General features: G+C 46.3%; 1 protein-coding gene across 1 annotated transcript in view; it reads left to right on the top strand.

The window, feature by feature from the left end:
- Positions 1 to 296: 296 nt before the first annotated feature.
- TNIP3 (TNFAIP3 interacting protein 3) overlaps positions 297 to 6,000 on the top strand; it is a 28,894-nt gene continuing 23,190 nt past the window's right edge. The window contains exon 1 of the mRNA XM_033938272.1: positions 297 to 374. The gene's annotated coding sequence lies outside the window, so the exon portion shown is untranslated. The remainder of the gene's footprint in view (positions 375 to 6,000) is intronic.

Genomic DNA, 6,000 nt, shown 5'->3' with positions numbered 1-6,000 from the left:
GGTGCCAGATAAGTCTCTCGTTCTTAAACGTGACTCACCACTGACGAGCAAACAGCCCTGTGACTCTCCCCATCCTACCCAAATTTCACCATATAATGAGGAACCTGAACCTAAGTGGCAGGCTTCTCGTGCCCTGTCCCTGGGCTGGCTCTTCCAGTAAGAGCAGGAAGTGAAGTGCACCTCTCCGACATCCTGGGAAGCCCCCAGTTATGTAAATGCAAAAAATGTGGCCAGTCAAAGGCTTTAAAGATGAGCCCGGAGACATTCACAGCCCTGTTCTGGGAGTATCCTGGGGACCCTCTGTTCTCCCTTGCACCTGTTTAAGGGAACCAAGAAATCACCGGGGCAGTTCTGGATCAGCAAGCTGGTGCAAGGTATTTATTTCTTTGATTCTACATTTTTCTATACTGTTTCAACCTAAATGGTTTACAGAATTCTATAAAACAATTAAGATGTGACAAATAATCCTCAGAAAATCAACTATGAAAAATGAAAGCCAAAAAGGCTTCTACAAAGAATCTTAGGAAAATTCTTCAACAAGCAGCCCAGTGGGGCTTAGGACTCTGCTGCCAACAGCTTTTCCCACTTCTGTATCTCTAAGCAAACCCCTCCCCCCCCCCAAAAAAAAAGACATTTGCAGTAAGGAGCTGGTATTTCGTTCCTGGGTCCCTCAAACCTTAGGGATCAGGGATTTTGCATCACAATTATTGAAATCAATTATATCTGTTAGACCTACAGAATGAATGCTTTTCTTTTGATATTAATTAAACCAGTGTATTATTTTGTGGCTCTGTTAATAAAAACATTCCAAAGAGAGAAAAATGAATTGAAACCCACCGCTATCTTGTATATTTAACGCACACAAACAGAATGATTTTTTTGTGTTCTTCTTTTGAGTCCAATTCTCAGTAAGTGATCAGAAATGTATTACAAGTCGAATGCGATAAGCGCTGTTGTCACAAAACACAAGACTCAAAAACTGAAACAAAATTTCATTCAAAATGTCCTCCCCAAGATATGGACCCCGCTGTCTTATTGGACCCCCCAATCATGTGTTGATCAAGTTCGTGCCAGGCAGTCATACCACCCTTCTGATGCTCTGCTGTGCCAGTATCATCAGACGCATAAGCGTCCCCCCACCCCCCTCCCCCGGCCAATGGTCAGAAATTCAGCACCTAATATTTTCACACTGCAATGTTTAGTTTGTCTTCTTCAGTAAACACCATTATCACAATTAGTGCAAACGATGATATCACAGTGACATCACTGTTGCATGATGAGAAGGAAGTCGGCAGCGAGCTCTGGAGGTCAGTTATACAAAGAGTGGCCCGACATTTATTCTGCTAAAAATGACCCCAAATTTGCTTCATTTGTACTCTTAAAGACCAAAGTTAGTCGACAAAATCTAGAGATTCCTGACTGTAATGTAATGTAATGTAATTTATTTCTTATATACCGCTACATCCGTTAGGTTCTGTGGGTAAATGGCTCCATCTTCAGGTGTATATATGCATAACACACATTCATCAAAGCTTGAGTGGCTTTTCCTGCTCTTGACTGGTTTATTCTCTGGGCTTAGGAATTATAGAGTAGAGAGTTGTGCGGCGACACAAATCCCACCCGTCCCCGCCAGGATCCTCTCCGTTCCCACCCGTCCCCACCAGGATCCTCTCCGTCCCCACCCGTCCCCGCCAGGATCCTCTCCGTCCCCACCAGGATCCTCTCCGTCCCCACCCGTCCCCACCAGGATCCTCTCCATCCCCACCCGTCCCCGCCAGGATCCTCTCCGTCCCCACCAGAATCCTCTCCGTCCCCACCAGGATCCTCTCCGTCCCCACCCGTCCCCGCCAGGATCCTCTCCGTCCCCACCAGGATCCTCTCCGTCCCCACCCGTCCCCACCAGGATCCTCTCCATCCCCACCCGTCTCCACCAGGATCCTCTTCATCCCCACCCGTCTCCGCCAGGATCCTCTTCGTCCCCACCCGTCTCCGCCAGGAGCCTCTCCATCCCCACCCATCCCTGCAAGGAATTACCTCCATCCCCGCCCATCCCCATAGAAAGCAGCAATTACTTCTGACAGGATCATCAATTCTACAGTTTCTTTTGTGTTTGTGCTGCTGTTTTCTTTGTGGAATCTCTTTGGTGGAACCCTTTTTTTGTTTTATGTTCAGATAATTAACTTATAAACCCCCTCTTTTACTAAGGCTGACGTGTCCATTATATTATATGGATGAACCCTGCTTCCAAAGCCTTCCATCCCCGTGGGAGTCCCGTTGGCTAGAGGGGGGTCCCCATGGGTTAGGGGGGGATTCCTGCAGGATTCCCGCGATCCCCGTTCCCATGCAGACCTCTATGCCAGACGCCACTACCCCAGATGCCAACCTGCCTTGCTAAGCCACTGCTAGGGGCCACCATAGTGAACAGCAGAAAAAAAGTCCCAGGTACACGTCTCACCATAGCTGTATTGTATGGTGAGCCCTCCAAAAGCAACCCAAAACCGACCCTATATAACCCTTATTTATTAATTAGGATTTCTTTGCTGCCTTTTTGAAGGAATTCAGTGTATAGTGGGAATAATCAAACATTAGCAATAGACAATCAAAGTACAGCAGAGTCTTGCAAAAAAAAAAAAAAAAATGATGAAAAGGAATCTTTATTGAGCTTCTGATTTGAATATTTATTTATATACCACTTATAGCTTAAGTGGTTTACATTCAGGTACTCTGTCCCTGTGGGCTCACACTTTATCTAATGTAACTGGGACAATGGGGGGGATTAAGTGACTTGCCCAGGGTCACAAGGACTAGCTTGGGATTTGAACCCACAATGTCAGGGTGCTGAGGCTGTAGCTCTAACCACGGTGGCTTTTTAGGATTCAATCCAGCCCAATATCGTGCTGTCAGAGGATCCGACCAACGGTTTGTCCAGTGACGCTATCGCCTGTCTGACTGCTAGCCTACTGTGTTAAGGACCCCTGAGGAAGGCTAATTACTGCTCACATGTTCTAGAGTCTCTCTAGAGTCTACTGCACCGACCGCTAGGCTACTCCAGAGACCTGCTTGCTGCTCTGATAGGAGTGGCCATAATATCTGAAGCTAGGGCTCTTCAACTGGAAGATATGATAAGTGGAGTGGAAAGGATAGATGTGAATCGCTGGTTCACTCTCTCCAAAAATACTGGGACTAGGGGGCTTGCGATGTAGCAGACTGAAAACAAACTGGAGAAAATATTTCTTCACACAAGGTGTAATTAAATTCTGGAGAAATCAGCTTAGCGGGGTTTAAAAAAGGCTTGGCTAATTTCCTAAAAGAGAAGTCCATAGGCCATTATTGCTTATTCCTAGGATAAGCAGCATAAAATCTGTTTTACTACTTGGGACCTGGGTTGGCCACTGTTGGAAGCAGGATACCAGGCCTGTCCCAGTAAGGTCCAAGTGATAAGTGCACCCAAAACACGCCCCCTTGAGATTTAGACAGCTTAGAAAACCATTAAAAAAAAGTGTTTTAAAAAGGGCAATTTGGACGTTTTCTGGACATTTTTCTCTTTTGAAATGAGCCCCATTGTGTGCGTTTTCAGTGTATTTCTTCTGGCTGCTAAGGCTGGTATTGCTTTGGATTTTTCTCATCGTCTTTGAGCTGTAGTTCGCGGAGTCCTCTATTTGGTGACTTGTTCAAGGTCTACCTCTTCCACTTGACTGGAGTAGACACTTCTGTCAACCATACAAACCTTTCTTCCTGAATTTTAAAGCCCCCCTAAAATCTTCGTCTGCTGATTTTCTGTCTTCCTAATTATTTTTCACACTGGAAAGCCATCTTTTTGCTGAACTCTCAGTGTATTATTTGAGCGATATTAATGCCTTTTCCCATACTGAAATTTTTTTTTGGGGGGGGGGAATTGAAGGAGGATACCAGGCAGGGGCACAGCTGTGGGCAGGCCTGGGTGGGCCTTGCCCACCCAATCTCAGCTCAGGCCCGCCCAGTCTCCCCCCACCGCCAATCTTGCCTGCACAGCTACAGTTAGCCTCAGCCACAAGCAACGCAGACTCCATTTTAGCACCGGCACCACTGTGTAGCACACATCGTCGGGCGTCAGGCTGGTGGTGCTGGAGCCAGAGTCGCTCAGTCCTGCTGCCGATGCGGTTGCTCTTCCCCCTCCCTTTTCTCCACCCCTCACAGGATGAGACGGTGAGCAGAGCAAGGAGCTACAAAGCCTCAACAAACACCCCCTATTATTCTGCCCCCCCCAACCTGTTTCCTTATCCTCTCTCCTCCGCCTTCAAAGTCATCTCTGAGTCGCAGGCGTAACAGCACTCCTCGTGGCCTGCGGTTGTGAGCACTGCACGGACTCCCTCGCGTTTCAATAACCATTGAAGGGGCCAGTTTGGAGCCAGAGTCTGTAGAGAAGGAAGCGCAGGTTAGAAAACAAAACACACTGATGGGCTCTGGACAGCCCAGATTTTTAAAAAAACTTTTACATTTAACGTTGGTGGGTTTCTGGATGGGGGTGGGCCCTACAGTGACAAGGATAGTTTTAATTTAAAAAAAATAGTTTTCATATTTAATGCTGGTGTGTGTTGGGTGGGTGGAGGGAGGCTGATGCTATGGAGAGGGAGAGGGCATGGCTGATCCTAGGCCTCAGGGAGAGGTGAGGGAGGAAAGAAGGAGGAGGCTGAGTGATTCCGAGCCACAGAGATGGTTGGGGAGGCAGGGATGGATTGGGGAGGGCTGATTCTGGGCTGCAGGACACCCATATTAGCTCCGGGCCCGGCCATAATGGCAGGTCTGGCTACGCCACTGAGATGACGGTGTTGTTTCTGCACTAGGGATCTCAGCCGCATATTCCTTTGTTCTGCGTTTACTTTTATTTTTTACTAATAAACCGGCGTGGTAAAATATTGATAGTATTTTGATGATAAATGAGGTTTTCCCAAGGTGAGTTGAAGCTACGTCTGGTAGCGCTATAGAAACCATTAATTGTAGCAGTAATAGTGAACCACCAGGGTATGTGAATTTTCCTCTTGATGCTTGCCATGGACTTCCAGGGTGCCAGAGAGCTTCCTTCTGGATAGGCAATTTATCGAGGTGAGCTTGGAAATTCTTCTCAATCAAGCTTGTGACTCCCAAAATGATGGGAAATAGTTCTGTATCTTTCTTGGTCTATGACTGCATGTCTTACTCGAAGGTGCAGTGGTTAAAGCTACAGCCTCAGCAGCTGAGGTTGTGGGTTCAAACCCTGTGTTGCTCCTTGTGACCCTGGAAATTAAGAACCACCCAAAAATATTTGGATCCTTTATCGTTCAGACTATTGGTGTAGGCATTAGTTTTATCTGTTTTAGACTATTGTAACGTCATCTATTTAGGAGCACCCAAAAAAAATTCTAAGGAAATTAAGGATAATTCAGAACACAGCTGTTTGATTGATTTTTGGTTTAAAAGTCCATATTATCGTTTACTTCATTGGCTGCCTTTGGAGGCAAGAGTATTATTCAAATTTTCCTCAGGATTGTCTCCAGCTTACCTTTTTCCTCATTTTGGGACGAGCAGCCAGTATGACCATGTCACTCCTTTTCATTGGTTACCTGTTGAGGTTCACGTTACATTTAAATTTGGCTGTATTTCTTATAAAGTTCTAACCGGCTTGGCACCAGTGGTCCATCGTGCCCAGAGGTCCGCTCACGCAACTGCCCTTGGGTCAAAGACCAGTGCTCTACTAGAATCTAGCCGGACCAGAACATATGCAGGTAAGGCTAGACTTAAATAGGGCACTGGTCTTTGTCCTGGGGGCCACCGATGGACCCAGCAGCGGCAAATCTTATGTTTTCTATTACTAACTCAATGCGTTCCCAAAGTTCCCACGCTTTTTTCAGTTTTCCATCAGTTAAAGGTTGCAAGTTTCTCCTTGCAAGCAGCTTCCTGGGATAAAGATTTAAAGCCCACGATATTTAGCTCAATGTCCTACCAACATTTTAGGAAGCAATTGAAAACGTATTTGTTTTCTAA

Source organism: Geotrypetes seraphini, chromosome 1 (assembly GCF_902459505.1).
Source record: "Geotrypetes seraphini chromosome 1, aGeoSer1.1, whole genome shotgun sequence".
NCBI lineage: Eukaryota > Metazoa > Chordata > Amphibia > Gymnophiona > Dermophiidae > Geotrypetes > Geotrypetes seraphini.
This window is presented reverse-complemented; position numbering and strand designations above follow the sequence as displayed.